General features: G+C 38.5%; 1 protein-coding gene across 7 annotated transcripts in view; it reads right to left on the bottom strand.

Moving 5' to 3' along the window:
• The window catches only part of PLCXD3 (phosphatidylinositol specific phospholipase C X domain containing 3), a 184,884-nt gene that overhangs the window by 117,842 nt on the left and 42,108 nt on the right, over positions 1 to 24,934 (bottom strand). The window contains exon 1 of one of the 7 annotated variants that reach the window (XR_007410368.1): positions 9,166 to 9,217. The exons of the other annotated variants lie outside the window; for them this stretch is intronic. The gene's annotated coding sequence lies outside the window, so the exon portion shown is untranslated. Of the gene's footprint in view, positions 1 to 9,165; positions 9,218 to 24,934 lie in introns of those variants that run through there. 7 annotated transcript variants of the gene reach the window in all.

Raw genomic sequence — 24,934 nt, 5'->3', positions numbered from 1 at the left:
GCATGCCAGACACTGTACTAGGTGCTGGGGATATGATGGTGAGGAAAAGCAGACCCAAACCCTCTCCTTGTTGGGTTATGAAGAGATGATTATTGATAATGTATAATTGCAGGTGGCACAGTGGCTAATAACAGGGAGATCTGACCTAGTAATGGAGGTCGGGGGGCCTCAGGCTGGTGATCAGATTGCAGCCCGGATTTCATTCTCCACTCACTCCCTTCATCACGTGCCTTTATGCAGGGCATGAAAAGCACAGAGCCCTGTATCCAATCCTGCTATATGGAATCTTGTAAAAGCAGCATAAAAATACAACAGATGGATGATTTCAAAGGCACCAAGCATCTGTTTATTTAGAGGTGAATCTTGGAATGGATCTTGAAAGGTAGAGATTATCGATGGATGGAGATAATATGGTGAAAGGTGAAGAGGCAGACATTGTGTAGATAAGAAGGAAACCAACCATTGCAGACCTGGGGAAAGAGAGGCCGGTGAGAGAGGGAGCAGGAGGAATTGTCTCTAGAGGGCTCCTGGGGTTATGCCTGGAGCTAGCTAGCATTAGCCTGTAATGTTGAAGGACCCGAGGACAGTGTGTGGGTTTAGAATTGGTAAAGAGGGAATGAAAAGCAGCTCATGTTTTGTTTCTCTAAATGAAAATAGATTCATAGCTTTTTCCTCTTAGCTTTAATGGTAGTACACACTCTTCATAAAACACTTCCAGCACTGTAAAAGGTAAATGAAGAAAATAAAAAAAATATATGTCACTATTCAAATAATTATCTATTAATATTTTGGCATACAGATTTTAGATTTCTTTGGCACACAGGTATGTGTCCACAAAGACATACAATATGACTTTAAATTATGTCATACTGAGAATATTATTTTGTAAACTGCCTTTTTCCCTTTTTGATATGCTCTGGGCATCTCTTCAATTCAACAAGTGTACAATGTTGTCATCATTTCTATGAAGTTAGTGGATGCTACTATATGGTTGCACCACAATTTATATAAGCGGTCCCATGTTGATGGATATTATTTTTCAAGTTTTGACTCCTATTACTAACTTTCTGATAACATCTTTAGAGAAACCAGTATGCAAAAAATGTCAACTTGCCATTGACACATAAAAATTAGTGTCTGGTTGAGGTTCACTGGGTACTATTCACATGGACACTGGTCAGCTGTAGTGTACAAGCAGGGGGATGTAGTAGAAAGTGCACTAGGCTAAGATGGTAAAGATTCTGAAAACTCAAGACTCTCAGCTTTTGCCTGATAAATTTAGAAAAGTCACCAAGCCTATCTGAATCTGAATTTTCTCAGATGTAACTGAGACAGACGGGGAGAGTAGGGTGGTCATATACAGAAGGGAAAGACACTCAGATTACATAGCACTTCCCAAAACACTAATTCAGAGCAAAATTAATAAGTATTCTTTGGTAAACATAATGGTTCTGTTGCAAAATAAGTTTTAAAACACTGGATAAATTTTGGAAAAATTATTTATGGAGACATAATGGAAAGAAATATTAAAGGAACAGAGGTTCTTATTTGGAATTTAGCAGAGAAAGGAGACTCTGTTTCTACCATGAAGAAACAGAAGCATTATTCAGCATCATACTATACAGAACCCTCTATAGGACCATAGAAGTCATTCTATACTACCTTATAAATGGCATCCCTGTACCTTACAACTTGGCTCACCCTGCAGATACCACTCAATTCCAACACATTAGTTGTGGGTGAGAGGTGCTTGGTGTATTTTCCGAGGAAGTGGCAGATACTGAAAGAGTAGTTGAAATAAGAATGATATTCAGGAAACATGAATCAGGTAAGATGTGCTGGCATCCATTTAGATTAGTTCAGTATCCATTCTAACTGAATGCCTGATACATCATTTAAATATTGCAACTGGGGGATCCCTGGGTGGCGCAGCAGTTTGGCGTCTGCCTTTGGCCCAGGGTGCGATCCTGGAGACCTGGGATCGAATCCCACATCGGGCTCCCGGTGCATGGAGCCTGCTTCTCCCTCTGCCTGTGTCTCTGCCTCTCTCTCTCTCTCTCACTGTGTGCCTATCATAAATAAATAAAATTTAAAATAAATAAATAAATATTGCAACTGGTTGAATCCATAAATGTCAACCCTGAAAACTATCTTAGCAATTATCTAATACAACATTTTTTAAGATATCTGAGCACCATCCCTGTAAATGCCCACTAATACAAGGCAATTTAGCATTGTTTAAAACTCAGTCATAAACCCAAGCTGGGTTCAAATTCTGACTTCATTTCTCACCAGCCATGTGATCATTTGCAAGTGACTTAATGTCTCTAACCCTTGGTTGACTCATCTCCAACCAGAGACTTGGTTAAAGATTTACATTACACACAAATTCAGAGTTTGCTACTTATTTTTTTATTGGAGTTCAATTTGCCAACATATAGCATAATACCCAGTGCTCATCCCATCAAGTACTCCCCTCAGTGCCCATCACCCAGTCACCCCAACCCCCCACCCACCTCCCTTTCCACCACCCCTTGTATGTTTCCCAGAGTTAGGAGTCTCTCATGTTCCGTCACCCTCACTGATATTTCCCACTCATTTTCTCTCCTTTCCCCTTTATTTCCTTTCACTATTTTTTATCAGAGTTTGCTACTTAATATGTTCAATAAATATTAGCTGTTACTATTGCTGCATTATTTGAAAGGTTCTTATTAGGCATCTCTTGGCAATAGCATCAGCAGGTATTCTACTAAGAAATCCCAACAATCAAAGGTTGGGACCCTCTACTGCCCATTGTGACAGGCAGACATGACATCTTTCAATTCAATCCAGTATTATTCAGCAGACACACAGAAAGAAGGTATAGAGGGCTAAATCCAGATCTTGCAAAAGCAAAAAACTACTACACATTTCTGTGAGCTGTACTGGACAAAAGATATAAACCTACTTCAGAACAGATTTTTGAAAACCAAACTTAAAGTATTGAAAGCCAAAATAATATATCTATATAATTTGACTAAAGTTCAGTTATTTTATTGTGTGGATTCTATACTTTGGAATATTTAGTAGGTATAGCCAAGGAAAAAGTATGAATTTAATAGGAAATGTCACCTTAATTCTTTCTGAAAGTTCTTTTACTTAAGCATCATAGGTACAAGCCTTGTCACCAGAATTTCATGAGACTAGAAAGAGAAGTGGTATGTAATCTGATCTTCTGATGAAATGTTAGCCCCTTAGGCCATTTTCTCTTTAAAACCTTCTATATTTTTCCCTTTTATCTTTTGTTTAATAAACTCACCCTACTGGAAATTTAAATATATAATTAAGTTGGAAGACATCACTTCTGTCTTCGTGGAGCCTGTAATCTAAAAACAGGAAAAAGCAACACACATGAAACAAATAGAAATATGAAATACTGAGATATCAGGCCCATTGGAAAGGGCCAGGAGCCAATTTTAGAGAGGCTCTGGTCACAATAAACTTTCATTCCAAGTGGTGGTAAACACATAGTAAATAAGCAAACACGATAAATAAGTAAATGGATATTTAAAAGGGCAATTTCAGAAAATATTAAGTATTAAAGAAGACCATAATGACAAAGTCTCATGATAGTACTTGGTGACAGTGGGAAATGATTGGGGAAGGCCTTCTTGCAGAGGTGACATTTGAAGAGAAAATGAACTCATGAAAAGGAAGAGCAATGTGATCATGTCAACATACTGTAGTCCAGACTCATGATAACAAATTCATGAGCTTTAAAGCTGAAAAACATTTGTTGAGGTCAAAAAAAGAGAAAGAAGCCAATGTGGCAGAACCCAAACAATGCAAGAATGGACAGGGTGGGGTGAAGAAGAGCTAGAAGCTAGATGATGCCCTGTCTGGCAGATAGCAGCAAAAAGTTTACACTTCATTCAAGTATTAGGGGCAGCCATCCAAGAGACTGGATCAGAAGAACTGTATGATCTAATTTACTTTTTCAAAAGACCTCTTTGCACTACTAGGTATTTACCCCAAAGATACAAATGTAGTGGAATAATGTGCACCTGCACCCCAATGCTCATAGCAGCAATATCCACAATAGCCAAACTGTGGAAGGATTTGAGCAGTCCATCAACAGATGAGTGGATAAAGAAGATGTGGAATATATATACACAGTGGAATATCACTCAGCCAATAGAAAGGAGGACCATCTTACCATTTACATTGACATGGATGGAACTAGAAGATACTATGCTGAGTTAAATAATCAGAGAAAGACAATTATCATATGGTTTCACTCCTATGTGGAATCTAAGAAACAGCACAGAGGATCATATGGTAAGGGAGGGAAAACTGAATGGGAAATCATCAGAGAGGGAGAAAAACCATGAGAGACTCTTAACTATGGAAACAAACTGAGGGTTGCTGGAGGGGAGGCGGGTGGGAGGATGGGGTAATTGGGTGATGGGCATGAAGGAGGGCATGTGATGTGATAAGCACTGGGTGTTATGCACAACTGATATATTGTTGAACACTACATCTGACACTAATGATGTACTATATGTTGGCTACTGAATTTAAATTAAAAACAAAAATAAACAAACAAACCCCAAAAGACCTCTTTGGTATTGGGGGAGACTGGATTATGATGTGGAGAGAGACTTGAAAGAAGGGAGACTACTGTCCATCAATGTGAGATAAATACTGCTAGCCATTCACTCAAACCTAGTTTTTTCTTCTTGGACACAAAGCTACAAGACATTTCCTAGCGCTTCTTGTAGCCATGTGTAGTGCTTATCACTGGAATGTGAGAAAAGTAACTGGTTACTTTGGTTTCTTCTGCCTTAAGTTGCCTGGAAAGGTGATCACTAGACAAATAATTCCTGAGTCCTTGAATGACTATGTGGACTTGTAAGTCGGCAGCTACTTTGCTGCCAACTTATACCCACATCAGAATTTTACATGAGAGGGAAATTAAATTCCTCATTTTTTAACTGAAAGTATTGTTGGGCTTCTTATTTCTGTTGCTTTATCATTACCTTAATAAATACACAAGGCAATAAGAGCAGCATGCAAACACATGTGCAAGTCTCTCCATTAGAAATGCACAAGGTTGTTAACTTGGGGAGTGTCCTTTGGAAATTATTTAGTACTGAACTTCAGATTAGAAAAGCAACTTTACAAGCTATTTATATCAACTAAAATCGGAGCATCAAAAAAAAAAATCTAAGTAATCAGCCAAATGTTTTCCTTCTTGGAAAACAGCCAAAGAAAGCAAAAGTTCTACTTGTGTTCATCCCTATAACCATAAAAATACATTTATCAAGGTAAATTTCAAGGCTTTTTGCTTGTTTGAATGCAAATAAACCCTCATCTTTAATAATCTAAGCAAACAAAAGCAGCACCATTAGTGACTGGCTGATACCTGTTTCCATAGAAAGAGGACCAGGCTGCTCTGCAGGTGTCTAGGCACCTCCCAGGACCTATCCAGAATGCATTCTAATTTCTTGCATGGGTCATGAATGGAAAATCTTTTCATAAAATATAACAAGTAGCTGAGAAGAAATTGATAGAAGACTATTTTCATTCTTCTTGCAGCAAAACTTACTAGCTGCTTATCTAACATCCATTCGTCCCAATTTATTACTAAGACCTTGATTTTTAAGTGGGCACATTGATAGGCTAAATTAAAGACTACATTCCTACTCCACCCTTGCAGCTAGGAGTAGCCATATAAAGATTTCTATCCAGTGAGATGTAAAACTGAAGTATTATTTGAGACCTTCAGGAAGTCTTCTTAAAAAAAGTTTTCCCATTAGGGGGTGCCCTTCCTCTTCTCTGCTGTCTGTAATGCAGATGTAATATGTGACCCAGAAGTGACCTTAAGGGTGGACACCAAGTACTAAGAATGACAGAATACAAAGATAGGAACTTGGGTACCTGAAGAATCATAAAACTCTCATCTCAGCCCTGTGCTAACTCCCTCCAAGCTTCCTTCAGGCAAGAAGAAAAAAAAATCTTGTTTAAACTACTATTATTTGAAATTTTTTTCTATTTCGTGTAGTGAAACTTAGTCTTAGATTGACAATATCCCATGTTCAAACTTAATTTCTTTTATTTTTTTTAAAGATTCATTCATTTATTTATTGAAAGAGAGAGCATGCACATGTGAATGTGTGTGTGTGCAAGCCTGGAGGGTCAAAAGGAGAGGGAGAAGCAGACTGCCCACTCAGAGCTGAGCTAACCTTAGGACTCTGAGATCAGGACCTGAGCTGAAGTCAAAAGTCAGATGTTTAACAGACTGAGCCACCCAGGTGTTCCAAACCTAATTTCTAAAACTTCCAGTATCTTAAGATTCCATTGAGTTGTATATTGGTCCCTTTTTAAGTACTGGATTCTCCAGAGACACAAAAGAATCATATACATTGTCTTTATTCATACATTTGCTCAGGCTAGGTGAACAGGACAAATTCAGAGAATAAAGAGTAAAAGATAATAGTAACTAGTGCTAAATTGGAAAGTGACTATGACTTTTAAAAAGTGGAAACGAATAAGCTAACTGGGACAAGGGTAATAAGGGAAAAATTAATAGACAGGCAGGCTTGAATTATAAAAAGCAGTGGAATATAGTGATTAGGTCCATGGATTCAGGAGCCGGACCACCTGTGTTCAGATCCTAGCTCCACCACTTATTAGCTATGTGGCCTTGAGCAAATTATGTAATCTCTTATGCCTCGGTTTTCTCATCTATTATATAGATTATATAGAGGAAGTAATACCTACCTTATAGAGAATTGTAATGATTCTATTAGTTAATATATGTAAGTACATAGAGTGACATACCATAAATATTCTGTAGGTTTTAGCTGTAATGATTCTGATTTGGACACTTTTTCTAGTAACATCACTCTCCTGGTTTTCGGAAACTGTTCATACTTCAGGGTAATCATAGTACTTCTCTCCTGGACCATTTCACAGGTGAATAAGAGGATGCAAACTGGGCCAAAGAATACTTCACCTTCTGGTCACTTTGATTATTCCAAGAAGTAAACATGTGACCTAACCTAAGGCAGAAAGGGTATTCTCTAGGACTTTTAGAACTGAAGCCGAGAAGGAAGGATTCTCCTCTTTTAGGGAGACTAGTTAGAGATGAGCCTAGAAGCTATGGTTCCAAACTTACTGAAGAAACTATTTTAAGAGGAAAAAGCTGATAGTCCTGAGCAAGCAGGGTCGCTGCCCCAGGCTATGTGCCTCAGGACCCTACACTTTGGAGTGCCTCCTGGACATGTTTAAGGCCCCTCTGGAGTCTGAGACCAGTTGGGTTTAGCAGGGTCATCTGGGTGAGCCCTGAGCCTGGATGTAGATACATGTGTACCTGTTCCCTGTCTCTTCCCTCTGGAATGCTCTCAGGTCCACTATCCTTGCACATGGGCTTGAGCATCTGATCAGTATTTGTGTCTACATGGTCATCCCAAGGCCCAGGCCCTGCCTTCATGTTACTTCTTCCCAGTGTGGTCTCTTTTCCAGGAATACATAAGATCAGGCAATATACAGGGAGATGTAGAGACAAAACCAGGGACAATTCTAGTGATAGTTCAGGCCCACAGAATCAGAGGTGCCTGATTATTGAAGCCCTTCCTTTAGTTTTATGAACTATTCCAACATCTTGCCACTAAGTTTTTATCCATTTGTCCACTCGTTCATTCATTCATTCATTCATTTTTACTTGAGATAGTTCAAACTGGACTTTTGGTACCCAAAATGATGATAGACCAAAAAATAGCCTTAAAGAAAGTTGCGGGGAAGAAGAGTGGATACTTGGCAAAAAGGAAGAGCACGAGCCAAGCCCCAGAAGAGATGTGATTTAGAAAACCCATTTATGCAATGTCAGTGTCACCAATCATTAAATGTGTAGCTGAGATGAGGCATCTCTGCCACTGTTTGCAAGATCACTATTTCTCACAAGGAAAAGTACAAATGCATCAGAACCCAACAGTTCTGCTCTGATTTTCACCCTTCTCCCCATTCTTATGGAAAGCTGGTTTTTCTTTAAATGGCCAAGAGATATTCCTCATCTGAGATAACTTCTCTAAACATTCTCCCAGGGACCTTCTCTGAGGGTCCAAGAGACTTTTCCAGGACATCCTCATTTGCCCAAAGGCATCACCATGCATGGTGTACATTTACATAATCTGGACTTCACCATATACTTTTAAGGTAGTTTCTTAATTCTTTTGTTTCTCTGCATGTCCTATGTATCACCTGTAGGAGAAGTCCTGGATAGGCCTTAGGGATAATCTCAGTTCTGCCAAACGAACATGAGAAATGATCTCACTTCCTTATGTTTCAAGCTCCCTGCCTAGAAAATGAAATACATATGCAGTCCATGATATAAATGTAAAAACCAGGAGTGTCTCCACATACAAGACACAGATGCTTGCTTTGACCACCTCTAAAATCTTGTTTAAATCTATATGAGGCCTAATTTTTGTGGAGTTCTCAGTATCTGGATTTAAATTATTCTTTTTGAAAACTTATACCATGTTTGTGATAAAATATAGATTTGAGTCACAGACAACTTCAGATTTTGCCCCAAGTCAACTCTATTGTTGATGTCCATTAAAGAACATTATGGGGATCCCTGGGTGGCGCAGCGGTTTGGCGCCTGCCTTTGGCCCAGGGCGCGATCCTGGAGACCCAGGATTGAATCCCACGTGGGGCTCCCGTTCCATGGAGCCTGCTTCTCCTTCTGCCTGTGTCTCTGCCTCTCTCTCTCTCTCTCTCTCTCTCTCTCTGTGACTATCATAAATAAATAAAAATTTAAAAAAATAAATTTTTAAAGAACATTATGCAGATCAGCAAGGCTACCAGAGTCTTATTTAGATAATCATATTGCAATTTTAATAATTTCATACCATTAAAAAGAGTAAACCTCTCATCTGCCAGAATAATAGTGAATTTCCCTTCTAAGTCCCTATGTAATAATGAATAAACAACTCAGGTATCAGCCCACCGGGAAGTGGATGCACACAGTAGACTCATTGTCTGACTTAGCTGATAATGTTCTACAGCCTTCCATGTTCACTGACACTTTCTAATGCTGACAAAGTTCTCTAAAACATTTTGGTAGGTCGGTGCATCCCAAGCCTATTATGTATCCTGACACACATTAATGTCATAATGTACCTGAGGCTGCTGTCAACCTGCCCATATCTCCATGTTTCTAAGCCACACTTTTCTGTAAAATAGAAGAAAAATAAAAGTTAACATTGTGAAGATTAATAGGAATAAATGAGATATGAATGTGTAAACTGTACATAATGTATCATTGGGGTGTTTTATGCTTTGCCTGAGCACACAGTACCATTGAGAAATAACACTTTTCCGACATCCAAAAATAATGAAACTAAGCAAGCTTAAAAAAAAAAAAAAAAAAAAAAAAAAAAAGTGTCGTAGTGGCAAAACAAAGCCAAAGAGGACTTCCATTCACTGCACAGAAGAAAACTTCACTGTCTTCTTTCCCTAGCTCGTTAGCTGCTCCTATATCCCCTGCCCTCCAGTAAACCCCTCAAAGACCTCTGTTGTCTTTCTTGTCCCTTCTTCTCTATCTTCCAGTGTGACTCAGCTCACCATGGCTTGTTTTAATCCTTCCCTTTGCTCCAACCTGCACAAGTCACAAAAACAAAGTCAGCAGAGACAGAATGCTCCTTCATGTGAGTAGGAGGATCTGTTTTTGTTTCTTTAACCTTTTTCTGCCTTGGTACTTTTCCTGAGTTATTTGGTTGGTAAGAGGTTAGAATCTACTCTCTCTTTTTTTTTTCCTAATTATTGTAGGCCTTCTTTTATTTTATTTTTTATTTTTTTTTTTTTAGGCCTTCTTTTAAACAAGAAAAATAGTGAAGTGTAAATCAATCTGTGTATATATTTCCTTCTCATGTTTTACCACTCATCTCTCAGCCAGTATTAAGTTTCCCTCTGTAATTTGGTGGCCTTAATTCCAAGTGAACAGCGGTGACAGCCATGTCTCATAACAATCATTTGGTTGTCTGCTACTTCAGTCTCCTAGTGGACCCAGGGCTATCTCCCTTTGATTAGGCTTTCATCATATATGTCCCCAAGACTCCTCAGGCTTTCTTAGGAATCTGATCCTATAACGCTTCTGTCTGAGAATGGCAGTTATATTCAAAGGAAAGAAATCCTAACGATATCACCTCAGACACCCGCAGAAATAGGTAGAGTCACATTTTTGGTTGGGGTTACAAGGACTCATTCAGTGCTTCTCAGATAGCATTAGCCAGTATCTTCCACCTGGGCAGCAATATCAACTTTGTCTGCCAAGAACAGCCTGTTTACCTATAATTGAACTAAATTCCTCCTGCTGGAATAGAAGCCCAATTCTTCTTATTTTGTCCTCATTACCTAAACAAATGACTTGGGTCCTATAATACCAGTTAAGCCACAATACTATGCTGGAAGGTTAATAATACATGAATTAATAAAAGAGGACACGTTTTAAGCAGTGGTTTTATAATGGCAGATAATGATATTAATAAAAATGAATAATCAAATGGCTAATTCTATATTAAATAGGTATCATGGCCTGAAGCCCATTAACTGTGCATCAAAGCAAACAGTCACAAACAAATTACTCAGAGCAAATATGTGCCACAGTTATTTTATTGGCACCTGGTAGGCATTTTGACTATGGTAGCATATAGTAACCTCTATGTAAGATTCTCCTTTTGGTGCAGGTATTAATTTTGGCAGTGGAATTAGTAGAATACTTTTGTGTATTATTTGAGTGGTATATTTTAAAGAATAAAACAAGAGAGAAGGTAGTAATAAATGGTTTATATTCCTAAAGTGAAAGGAAGAGAAAGAGCTTATCCAATAACCTTTTGTCACAGAGACAGCTAGTAATAACATGCAAATATGTAACCTGCTCTCCCTGGACATAGCTCCAGAAAAAACTCTCCATTGATGAGGATCTAAGTCCATGGCCCTGAAGAGAAACCTGTTTCTTTATATTAATGTGCTGAGCACACTTGACAGGGGTAAGGTCAATTTTGATTTGTGACGCTAGGATCCTGCCAACTGAATTCATAACAAGGCTGGTTTATTGCATTGCGGGGAATAATTCTTGGTGACAGACTATTTTCAAGTACCAATTTATTTATATCCAGTGTTCAGGGTCTCTTATTAAGGAAGGGCACATAAATCAGATCATCCTGGCTCCAAACACAGGAATTATGCTGATTGGGGTGTTCTTATTATGCCACATTTTATCCAGAGTCAAAAGAAAACTAATATCACACCTCAAATGCGCGACAGTGAGCCATTCAGCAGCTAGAGGATTATTAAAGTCTTTAAAACTCCTTCAATGGGAATATGGCAATATTACCACGGATTCTCACTAGGAAGCAAGGCTTGAATTCAAAGGGCAAAGACTTCTTTGAGTTCCTTACTGATACTGTGGCTGCATCTTTCTTGAGAAAAAGAGCAATGAAATAATATCTCCAAAAATGAAAATGCAAGAGAAACTATGTGGAGGGGGGAGGGGAGAAAGTGAAACTATTCTTCAGAAAAATCAGAAAATAACGTATGTGGGGTGGCTGAGGTGGAATGTCAATGTTTGGTTCCTTCTTACCAGTGAATTACTACATACAAACTATTTTAGAGTCTTCTTGGCTTTGGAGGATGGATTAGCAAATCACATTCATACTGAGGCAATTAACCAGTAATGGAAAGTATGGCTTCTATCCAGCTGGCTGTTCATTCTGAGATTGATTGGACTGTGATCTGACTCAACTAGTCAACTCCAAAAAAGAGCTTCATATGGGTATTTCATACTGGCAATAGAGCCTGTGTAAAAATCCCCATGAAATGAATAAGTGCTAGTTTCAACTGAACAAGCTTTTTAATTTGGAACCCAGTCTTCCAGATAAATGCTAAATTAACTATATAATTGCTTTATTCTGATCCTGGCGAGGGCTACATGTAGGGGTGCTCTAATAATTGTACAATAGTTGAAAAAGCTATTAATGTTCATAAATAACTTCCACCTACATGCTACCCTTGCCAAAAGCTCTTATGCAATGGCTGTATATCTAGGGGTAGAGGTCAGGAAACCTCATGAAGATTGGTTTGGAAAATGGGCTGAAGAATGGTTCTATTAACCTTTAGTGCTTGTAAAACTCTTACCCATTCCTGGTTCAGGTCTGATTATGAATCAATTTGGTTGTGTTAATAGAGCTGTTGCCCTTTTCTTCTCAATGCTAAGCATTAATAAGTTACCAGAAAGGCAGACTTGGAAAGGCATAGTCATTAGCTGGGGTTAAAGACTCAGTAGTAATTGAAGTGAATGGAGAAAAAAGAATTTGAGAGAAAAAGGACAAAGTCAAAATATATATAAAAAGCTAAGGCCAAGCCTTTGGTCAATTTCCTGTTCTTTGGGAAGCACTGGTTTTTATGTCATGTTATTTTCAGGATAGTAAATGCTGATAGTTTAAAAGAGAAGAAAGGAGAGGGAGAAGGGGATGGGGGAGAGAGAAACAGAGAAACAGAGCCAGTACACTTAGTAGACTCTGCTTGGTAACAGCATATTGGAATTAAGATGCAATTCCCTGGAATATGTAACTTGAATAGCCTCTTCATCTGAGCCACAGAGGTGAGCCCCCAGGGATGTTGCATTTAATTGCCAGGAATGAAGGAGGATAAAACTTGAAATGGCTCAAAGAACAGAGCAGCAGTAGGAGCCATAACATCTGTCTTTCTCTGCAAATGGACCTGATAATATGTCAGCATAAAGCCACAATTTCTGCTTGTATCCACTTAGGTAATGCTGACACATACAACTAACACAAAAACCTCCAAACCTGGGAGGCAGTTATTTCATTAAGGCAAAGCCCATTTAACTTGCTATCATCATCTGGCTGTACACAGTGCTGTGAATAAATTAAATAAGGATTCAGAAACATTCTGGCTGTTGTTGGTTGACGTGCAGTGTAAAAATACAAACACCACCAATCATTCACATGCCAAAATTATGAGGGAGAGAGGAGGAGGCGAGAGAGAAACCTACCTCAGACATCAGTGCAAGTGTAACTGAAGGCCTCATAGTAGCTCTTAACATGCCAGAAAGTGTTGAAACACCAACTCTACAGATGCTATTTCCCCAGATCTCCAAGACCAAATCTATATCAGAGATTTTGTAAAAATCAATGCATCTAACAAGGAGCTCTTGACTGGCACCTGGAGACCATTTCTCCCATCACTCCTGGAGCCTCAGAGCTGACCCAAGCCAGAAGCCCTGTGGACTTCAACAAACCCAGCAGGACGAAAATGCCACCTGCCCTTGAGGAGAGGTCAAGGGCCAAGCTTCAAGCAAATTTATTTTGGCTAGAGCCTTCTTGCATCCCACATCCCAATCTGGCCACTGACCAATACTGTAATCCTTTGAAAAATGCCTTAAGAATTGGTGCCAATGAGGTTTTCAAAAAGTGACTGAAAAAATGGATAGAATCAGAGCAAGATGAATTTGCAAAGACTTCTCATGTTGTAAAAACCACACAGGGCTGGTACATGGGTTAAGTGTGGACTGCCCTAAATGTTTCTGGAAAAGTTAGTGAATAACTAAATAAATACATAATTTGTCGCAAACCAAACTCAATTCTCTCTTAAGTTGCCTAACTTCTTATACCATCTGAGTCATCCTTTTCTTCTGTTTTCTTTTCACCAGGTAACAAAACCAAGTATATGCCTTAAATAGAGCAGTTCAGTATGTGTGTAAAGAACAGAGGATAAAATGAATAAATGTTAACACTTTATTTAAAAAAAAAGAAAAGAAAAATTGTATTCACTTTCCAAACTCCTTGGACATATTCAGGTTCTTCTTAATTGGGACAATGTACCTACATATTTTTAACTTTAACACTTCTCTAAAAGAATCTTCCATTTCAACCAGATCCAGAATGCCACACACACTTTTTCCTCTCTTACCCATAAAACTTCCTTTAGCCTGTCAGGAATTCTCTTCCATAGTATTTTCCAGGACACTTTCCATATACACATCCTTTTTCTGGTATATATTGTCTCCATTTTCCTGTTCTATTTTAACATTTACTCCTTGACATTCTGCATATTATTTTATCTATTACCTTGTTACTTTTCATGTTTTCCCTAACTTCTTCTTATGTATAATCTACTATTCTTATAAACACAAAAAGATATTATATTTCTTGATATCCTCATAGCAATTTGCATTAGTATCTTTTATATCAAAGCTCAGGAAAAGATTTTTAAACGAGTGACTAAACAAGATTTTGCTGAGATTATAAAGCAGAAATCTTAGAGCATAGATCCCAGTCTATTTTCAAGATAACTTTCTAATTTTCTAAATTATACACAGATTTCTCTACCTTTATCAACGACACTGTACATTTTCATTTTCAAAGAATAAAATGTATTTTCTTTGCTTGTAGCTGAGTTTAGATTGCCCGAAAGCAGATGCGGAGCTTAAGATTTTAACTCAAGTAGTTTATTTGGGAGGCGACTGCAGAAGCCCCAGGAGAGTGGGGAATTGAGACCGGAAAGGGAAAGAAGCCAATACAAGGTGCAGTTATGAGCAGGATTCAGTGGAGACAAGGGCCATGAGAACATGCCTCAGAGCTGTCTCGCCTGGGGCAAGGGTGGTGGTGGTAGAAGAAACTGGGATATTTATCTACCAACTTCCTTTTGTCATTGGGTTAAATCTCTGCTGGCATCCCACCCCCACTAATCAAACTTTTTTTTTAATTTATTTTTTATTGGTGTTCAATTTACCAACATACAGAATAACCCCCAGTGCCCGTCACCCATTCACCCCCACCCCCCGCCCTCCTCCCCTTCCACCACCCCTAGTTCGTTTCCCAAAGTTAGGAGTCTTTATGTTCTGTCTCCCTTTCTGATATTTCCCACACATTTCTTCTCCCTTCCCTTATATTCCCTTTCACTATTATTTATATTCCCCAAATGAATGAGAACATACACTGTTTGTCCTTCTCCGATGGACTTACTTCACTCAGCATAATACCCTCCAGTTCCATCCACTTGAAGCAAATGGTGGGTATTTGTCGTTCCTAATGGCTGAGTAATATTCCATTGTATACATAAACCACATCTTCTTTATCCACTCATCTTTCGATGGACACCGAGGCTCCAAACTTGATTAAAATTTGCAATTTGAAGCCATTGGCAGGCACAGGAATGGGGAGTGCCAGGGGATATCTATGCAAGACAACAATAGTGTCTGCTATACCGTGTATCTTAAAGCCTAAGTATAACTATTAGCAGAGAAATGATACTGACACCAAACACTTTTATAATTTTCATCCTAAAGGAGATGTCCATGGCATTCTTTGGAGAAGTATTCAAGACAGCAACAATGTAGTAAATATGCCTACATAGGGGCAGCCCGGGTGGCTCAGTGGTTTAGTGCCGCCTTCAGCCCAGGGCCTGATCTTGGACGAGTCCCACATCAGGCTCCCTGCATGGAGCCTGCTTCCTCCTCTGCCTGTGTCTCTGCCTCTCCCTCTCTCACTCTGTGTCTCTCATGAATAAATAAATAAAAATCTTTAAAAAAAATATGCCTACATAGAGCAGTGGTACCCTGAAAACAAACAAACCAAAAGTGACTCTATACAATGAACTTCATCCCTTCTTTAATCTGCAAAGCTGCCCTTGGTTTTAATTTGATTTTCCTAGGATCAAGATGTTGAGGAGCTTGGTGAATATAGGGATAAAGGACAGGCCTGAGAAGATGTCATATAAAAGACTGATGCAAAGAAAACAGGAAAGCTGTGGATTTTCTTGCAAGTTGCAATTGGTAGGAAATTAACATTTATAGCATCTTAGGTACAAAAGCTTCAACCCAGATAGTAGTTATGCTAACTCTAGACAAGCTTCTATACTCCATTTTTCAATGGTCTTTTAGGGAAAGGAACATGAAATTTTAATTGGCAAGTTTCAGTTGGCAGAAAATTAAAAATTAACCTTCTATTCCTCAATAGCTTAAAGATGAAGTTCACTGGGCACCCCCTGGAAAAGGTGGCTGTCAAGAGAGCTGCTGTCAGTTTACTCAGACTTTACTAGTTGACAGCACTGATAGAAACAGGTTGAAATTTTCTTGCAAAGACACATCTGACTTCAGGTCTCCCCATTGGCAAAGAGGCAAATTTACTGTCATCCCATTTAATTCTCATCTCCCAGGAATGCTTTACTCATTAAGGGGAGATGAGAGTTTCTATAGAAGTTCCTTATCAGTGGCACATTTTCTAAATGCAAGTCTCCTGAATCCTTGGGCTGCCTCTGATGCATGGATACACATCCTTCTCTGTGAGGAATGCAGAGAAAGACGGGTGGCATCAACTCGTTCCCTCCTCTCTGTTCAAAGGTTTCCTCAGATGGATAGAGAGAAGAGAGGCAAATAGAAAGGGGGTACAGAAGGAGAGAGTTTGCAGCACAGACCCACCTATCCTGGGGAGGGCAGAAGCAGAAACATGGAGGAAGAATAGGAGGCAGTTTAGCAAAACTGGAAGTGGAGCCTCCTGCTGTCTCTATACCAAAGTAGTATGACCCTGGAATATAATTCTGTGTCCTTGTTTCTAGTGAAAGTCTCTGAGTCAAGAGAATGTTCTTCAGGTGTAAGCTTCAGATGAAATAAGTGGAATCTGGGAAAATAATATTCTTCTGATACATGATGAAAAAAGAGTTTTACTCTAGGGCAAACTCTTCCTAAGATACTGAAGGCTCAAAGGTTCCAGATACTTCAAGGTATCCTAAGATCTCAATGAAAAAGAAGTGCACATCTAAATCTGTTTTATTATTTTTGGGGTCCTGAGATACACATACAGAATATCTTGTAAGCCAGAGAAATTTCATGCCAGAAGAAATGTATAGAATATTCACCGTCTGATGATCATTGGGATATTATATGAATGATCTCTCCTTGAGGAGGAAAATGGTAGGATTATATTTACAATTCAATTTGATAGACATTTTTATGTGCCTATCATTACAAAAATGAGCACAAACTGTCCCTGGTGTCAACAAGGTCAAAGTCTAACAGAAAAGCTGGGTATAGACCACTGTAATAATAAAGGTGATGTACCTTGAACACTTAATGCAGAGATGAAGAAGCACTGCTTTGTCAAGAACATTGGAGAAGCCCCTCAGAAAAGGACTAGAGTGATTATTTTGTCCGGTAAAGCTGGGCTCCTTTTATTTTCCACTGGGCATCAGCTTCTAATCCTTGTTATCAGCAAAGGACCAGATGAACTCACTGAATGAAGACACTGAAGAGAGGCTGTACCCTATGAATTGGCTCTCCTTGTTTTTTTTTTTTTTTCCTTTTTTTCACATTTATTACTTTATTCTAGAGCTTTCAGCTAGCAATTTTCTTTAAACAATATAATCAACTGATTCACTGAACAGTAAGATAAAATATCATTTTCTTGTTGGTGTAGAGGCTTCCCAAGACCTGCCTGACACACAAAGTGGAATATTTACCCAACTCTCAGATGAGGAGAATTTTGTGGCTATGTTGAGAAACAGTGATGTTTCGGGGGCTGTACCGTCAGCCTAGTTTTTTCTTTCCTCTCATTGGTATCACATTCTTTATTGAAGTAAAACCAATGCCCAAGGTACTGGAGCCTGAAGGAGTTTGATGGGAAAAGCAGACTGAGCTGCTCTGATTTGGGTTCCCAAAAAGAATACTTTGCCCTTCCCACAGTATTCTCTTCTTCCCAATTCTGCTGGCATTGTCTCCTGTTAAATTGCTTGTCAGAGTTTGGACAAGACTTCCTTTGGTTCTCTTTCATACTATGCCACAAGACTTTCACAAGTCTGGAGCCTTACTAAATATTAAAGGCAAAGAAAGGGGATATTATTTAAGAAAAATCTTCATACATGAAAAGAAGCTGGTAAGATTTTCACCAGACTTATCAGGCATGTTTGAGAAGTCTAAACTTTGTAAATTGAGGTTTATAAGGCTTTCATCCAGGGCAGCACCTAAAATGAGTAGTTCATGATCTCCCAGAGCAGGTGAAATTCAGTCCACAAGCCCTGTGTAACTCTTGATAAGGAGACAATGCCACAGATAACAGAGAAAAAATTAACAAAACAACAAAGATAGTGTTAAATATGGCCTCCAAATGAAAAATCTCAAGACGAGACACACAATACGGTGAGCTGCCCTCCTCACAGGCATCTCTGTGTAGTCTTGCTTCAAGATCAGTGTGGGTAGAGACATATTTATTTAAACAATGGTTAGTGATTCTCTTGAGGGATATTGGCACTCCCAGCAAATATCAGAAATTTAAAAGTATTTATAGTTAAAGCAACACATTTTTGAGGCTCCCACCTGCCAGAGAGTCTCTCAATATTCTTCTGCCAAAGAACTGATACAAGCATCACAGACTCTTGCCTGAGTGTTTTTTGCTATCAAGCCCACTATTTTCTATCTCCTTTTTCCTGTCACATGGGAACTGGTTTCCTAGAGGTCTGTATTCTTTCACAGGTACATTCTCTCATTTAGCCACTCACCTGGAGTTTGTCTGCTTTGTTTTGCTTCTGTCGTACAGCATAACTATAGACAAATGTAGGTACAAATCCTAGTCCAGTGATTCATTAGGACTATTTATCTTGGGAAAAATGTTTTTAACTTTCTTAATAATACCTTTGCCTCCTCTGTAAAATGGAGCTAATAAATATCTTACAGGATTGTCTTGAGAGATAGATGAATTACTTATGCTTTATAAAGAGGCTAGTATAGCTCCAGGCATGTAGTAGGCACTAATATAGTAGGCCCAAATTTCCTTAATGGAACATAGATGCTTTCTCTGCACAAGGTTGTGTGACAACCAGACTCCAATCCTTAACATGAGAATAAGTTCATATGAACATATTCTCATGTAGGAAATTTATGTCTCAATCACTTTTCCCCAGAGGGAATCACTCAGCATCATTCAGCTAGTCCCTGGTATTCTTGAGACCAGTATCATATTTCTGGGACTCTGTCATATGTTTCTTCGAGGAACTCAAAAAGACTTGGTCTGACCTATCTTCATAGACCATTGTTTTTAGCTCATTCTTCCAAAAAAGTGATGTTCTATAGTTCCAAGAAAGAAAAACAGTTCATAAATCACAGAAATAGAATGCTGTTTGTGGGTGGTTACAAACAAAAATTGTGTATATATGAGTGGACAGAACCAACAGAGGCAGCAACTTTAGGGAAGAATGAACCATCGTTATGCACAACGAAACAGGACAACTTTCAAAGAGAGAGAACAAATGTGTGTTGTCACTGGAACAATGTTGAACCATCAGGTATCAGTTGCTTTTCCTTCTCTCTCTCCCCATTCTAGATAAAATCCATGGTGGTAAAAGTTAGCTAGGCCAAATAAATACAAATATCGGATCATTATGTTGTACACTTGAAACTAATATATCTTATGCCAATTATATACACTTGAAACTAATAGATCATATGCCAATTATACTTCAATTCTTAAAAAGTTAATTAGACCATAGATGAAAGGGTAGAGGATGGTCAGTGCAGTATTTTAGAAAACAGATTTAGATGCAATCCAACCGGATGAAGCTTTAGGGATTCCATATTTAAAGAACTGAATATAGAAGGAATAAAGGACATAGTGAACAGCCTGAGAATCCCCAGTGGAAATAAAAGGTTAGACACTGAAACCATAAAGTTGAAAATAAAACCAAAAGTAATGAAAAAGTAATTCTGCCTAGTAAGAGGGAAGAAGAAATGTGACCAGAATGAATAAGGAATTAGAGTCATTTACCTTGAAGAGCAGAAGCTTATCAGGGCACCTGGGTAGCTCAGTCAGTTAAGCATCTGCGTTCGGCTCAGGTCACAATCCCAAGGTCCTGGGATCGAGCCCCACGTTGGGCCCCCTGCTCAATGGGGAGCCTGCTTCTCCCTCTCCCCACTCTGCCTGGGCTCTCTCTCTTGCCATCTCTCACTCTCAAATAAATAAATAAAATCTTAAAAAAAAAAAAAAAAGGAGCAGACGTTTATCAGTGATGAGGCAAATTGGGGCAAATAATAGGAACTTTAATAAGTTTCATCCGATAAGTGTTAACTTAATGCCAATCTTGTGCCAGAAGTGTGCTAATTACTGGGGTCTGATAGTGGGCAAAGCAGTAGGATTTAAAAGCAAGTGGCCAGGGTAGAGGTTCAGGTCCTTTCACAGTAATGCTGAGTTCCCCTGGAAATCCAAATGCTGTTCTTTAGGCTGTGAGGCCAGAGAAAACTAAAGCAGGAAAAATGGGCTGAAGTGAAAAACAAGGGTCCAGAGGGAAGACATTCAAAGACACCTACATAAATTGCATTTATTTCAGGAGCTACATACACATTTCACAGGGCAACTTCCTTATCAGAATGTAAAATAATTTATGAAGAAACACAGTGATGTTATGCACACATATGCAACCCATGCTACATGTTAGCATATATTTTCAAATTAAAAAAGACATATTTCTATTTTTTCAGTGTCTGTTTCTACAATTTATTTCCCTATAAAAGCATCTTTTGTTTAGACATTTCCACAGAGCATTGCTTGAGGTTTTTTTTTCTTACCTATTTTTTTCAAAGAAAAATATTTCCCTTAAATGCCAAGTACTCTTCAAATGACTAAATAAAAGAACAGTAAAGTTATTGATTAAACATTCTCTTCTTTTTCTAAGTCTCCTCACTTAGGCTCAAGGCTGTAGAGAAAAATACAGCTTAAGAAGACAAATAACAAAAATACATTCACAGCCACTTTCATGTTTGAAGAGGTTAGGAGGATTTCATGTCTTGATTCTTCCAAATGTAAATGGCATTCAGACTAGATAAAAGGGAAAAAAAATTCAAAAATGTTATAACAAATCACCCACATCAGTGTGGCAGAGTTTCTTGCTTAAAAGTCCTTCAATTAGATTCCATTACTATAAATGGAGGGGAGAAATTGGTCAACACAACCCAAGACAAAAAAAAAAAACAAAAAAAACAAAAAAAACAAAAAACACCACACAATGAATACATACTACAAATCCAGTTTAATCTCAGTAATTTTGAAAGAATGGTATATTCATATGAATGAATGGGACATGTCCAACTAGCATCACACTACTTAAGTCCCTTTAACACATCAACGTCCAGTTAATATTCCTAAAATATCATGTTTATAAAGTCAATAACAAGACTTCATAGCCCTGGTTTCAAGACTGCCAATGGCAGTCAATGGCATTTACCTCTTATTGCTTCCTAACACATACCACTCCATTCCTTAAGACACTTCCCTACAATTTCTCAGTTTTCCATTATGTTCTCTGCCAATATCGCACTCTCAACTACCTGTCAGATTCTGACTTCTCCTTACCAACTTAAGGCTTACCTCCATTAAACATAGAATCAGGTGAGTGACAGGTAACTGACTGGGCATCTATTCTGCATGAGCTAAGATGTCATGGAGAAGAAGGGAGGGAGAAATGATTAGATACATAAATACAAATCTTACCAAGGAACTAATGATGAAGGTCAAAGTACAGTTTCCAGAAACAATCCCAGGTCAAGTTCATATGCAACAAAGGCTTAATTATACAGTGCAGAGAGAAAAGGAACTCCAATTTAAAGGAGTTAACTCAGCTATATTTTCCAAGAAAGGTATGTGTATATAAAATATAACATAATAATTCCCAGGCTCCTCTAAAAGGTGCTTTTACAGGTGCTTTCTTTCCCCATCTACATCATAAGCCTTTCAGAGACAAGGAATTTTTATTTCAGCACACCAGTGGCTACCACAGTGGGGATCCCACTGCTAGTTCTCAGTAATGTTGGCTGAATTTTAATACACTTCACCTTTGCTCCCGCTGAACTGTACTTAAATATTTCAGAATGTGGCTAAATAGAGGTGCTCATCTTCTGTTAGAATATGTGCTGCTATAAACTGAACATGTACTCCCAAAATTTGTTTGTTGAAAGCTAATCTCCAATGTGATGGCCTTTGGAGGTGGGGCTTTGGGAGGTGTTAGGTCATGCGATTGGGATCAGTGACCTTATAAATGAGGCCCCAAAGCTCCCTTCCCATTCTGCATGCGAGGATACTAAAATAATAATAATAATAATAACAATCTATAAACCAGGAAGCAGGCTCTCACCAGACACCTTAATCTTGGATTTCTCAGCCTACAGAACTGTGAGAGATAAATTTCTGTGTGCTTCACAAACTGCCTTGTCTGTAATTTTGGTATAGCAGCCCTAATGGACTAAGGCATGGGCATCATCAGAATCACTTTTTTTTCTTAAATTGAAGAAACGTTTGAACACAAAGTACCAAATCCCAGCTTGGAAACTCTAGGGTTTACTGGAGCTCATCAATGATTAGAATAGAGTGCCTGGTGCACTGAAAGAAATGAGGTGCTTTACATATGCTTCTATTTTAGTGCCACTAAACTATGTGTAACTGAGAAATTAAATGTGTTTTCAAACAAATAGTTTTACCTAGTGAGTCCTCTTTACCCTGGAAGAATTGAAAGATTCCTTGCTTTATTTATGACAGGTTTTTAAAAATGTATTTATAAAATGAAATTTCATTTGAAATCTTTGATAATTTGATTTCATGTATTATCATTAACAAGTGGCTTACAGTCTGCATTCCGCAAGTTATTTAAAACTCTTATTAGGAATGTATAAAGTTATTGAAACTATTCTTTCAGTGTTTCGGAATTGCCAAGTTTTTATTCTTGGCGCAATTATTGTTGTTGCCTATTTTGTCTTTGATCAAAGGGATTATATTAAGTCTGGCTTCTAAATTCAGTAACAGGTTAATCTTTTAATATTTTATCAGCAAATACATTCTCAGTGGCGTCACATTTTTGCCCTCTAACAATTGGTTTGTTATTTTCTGAAAGGACCAATAGTTATCCAGACTACATCTAAAAATTGAATTAGATAATCAAATTATATAATACAGTTTGGCATTATATTGGTTTATTTACAAATAACTAAAGCAAAACATTTCTTTTAGAAACTGGAGCAGACTTTTCTATATAATCAATAAATTGACTCAACAGATAAAACCAAAAGGGGTACCTTAGTGTGTTATGAATTACGAATGAAGGCCAGAGGATTCTAAGCTAGGGAAGCCTATAGGAAGTGTAATGCTAAGAAGCTAGCAAGTATAATGCATGACTGAAATAATTTCCCCTTTTTTTTTTTTTTGGTATCCTACAAAGGATCAGGAAATTGTTCCTCCTACCCTTAAAATCTGTAAAAGAGGAGAGGAGGAGGAATAATATGGTTACCTTGAAATAATGACTCTCTTCTAAGTCACTGAGATTGGTTTTACACACACACACACACACACACACACACACACTTGAGAATTTAGTTTTCTCTCCTCTATACAGTGTGCTGCAAAATTGTGGTGGTTTCTCTCTCTCTTTCTTCTTTCTCTTTTTTCTTTCTCTCTTTTCTCTTTTTCTTTTTCTTTCTTTCTTTCTTTCTTTCTTTCTTCTTTCTTTCTTCTGTTTCTTTCTAAGACACTGGATTACAAAAAACATTTTTCATCACTGCCTTACTTGTTAACCTACACTGATATTTTTCTTTTTTTTAATATTTTTTTTATTTATTAATGAGAGACAGAGAGAAAGAGAGAGAGAGAGAGAGAGAGAGAGGCAGAGACACAGGCAGAGGGAGAAACAGGCTCCATGCAGGGAGCCCAATGTGGGACTCGATCCCAGGACTCCAGGATCATGCCCCGGGCCAAAGGCAGGCACTAAACCACTGAGCCACCCAGAGATCCCCTACACTGATATTTCTACTTTAGCTTTATTTCTACAGTATTTCACAGGTGTCTGATCATCTTTCAAATGATTAAGTGAAAAGACTGTCAAGAGAGGAAGGGGTGGTGACATCAGCCACAGTGTTGCTCAGAACACTCAGAAGAGAGAGGATGAAGTGGCTTGTTCTACTTCCAAATCAGCAGCAGCAGACAAATTCATTGTCATGGTCAGAACACAAGTGGGCTCCACACCAACATGTCACCCTCCCATCTCAGGGACAATGCTTCAGAAATTGAACTGTGATAAATTGGGTCCATATTTCTGTTTTACATTAACAGAGTCTATTTTAATTTAGGTATCAAATCCACTGAAGAAGTACATGCCTCACAATCGATAACTTTGTTTTACCCACAGCCCTGAGAAACTAACAATATTAACACTGCATCGAGCAGCCTTTGAGAGCCTCAGGGTCACATGTGATTTCAGGCTCATTCTTTAGCAAGCCAGTTAGCAGCCCAGGCAAGTCACTGTCATATTTCTGCAAGGGACACGTCCAGTTATAAGAGGTGCCATATTCAGGAAAGCCCGAAGCCCTGATGACCACACTGAGTATATGGCATTGCTCTTAGCCAAGATTCAGTTTAGAAATTCAAGGTCATTTTCTCATAAGCAATTCTGCCTAAAAATATGGTTGACATTTTGCTCTGATCAGGTTACCAGGGGAACAGAGCTAGCAAGTTACCCAAAGGTCAGATTCTGACATTGCAGGGGAAATGGGGTTTGAGAAGCGCAGTTTCGAACATATTTGCAATACCTGTGAGACAATCCAATGGAGACGGCATGTGGGATTGGATAGTCCTGGAATACAGATGATAGATCTTGACTGGACAGAGAAATTCAGGAGTTATTTGTATATAGGTGGTGTTCAGTGATCTCATCTAGAGTGAGCGGTGAGAAGGTCCAGGATAAAGCCGAAATCTGATATTTAGAAATCTGATAGGAGAGGATGGCTGAGGAGGAGTGGCTTCGTAGGCATGAGGAAAATCCACGAGAGTGCCTATAGCAGAAGCCTATGGAATAAGGGTCTTCTTAAAAGAAAGAGAGTATGGGGGATGCCTGGGTGGCTCAG

Source organism: Canis lupus, chromosome 4 (genome assembly GCF_003254725.2).
Source record: "Canis lupus dingo isolate Sandy chromosome 4, ASM325472v2, whole genome shotgun sequence".
NCBI lineage: Eukaryota > Metazoa > Chordata > Mammalia > Carnivora > Canidae > Canis > Canis lupus.
Note: the sequence above shows the minus strand (reverse complement) of the source record. Positions and strands in the feature narration are given on the sequence as shown.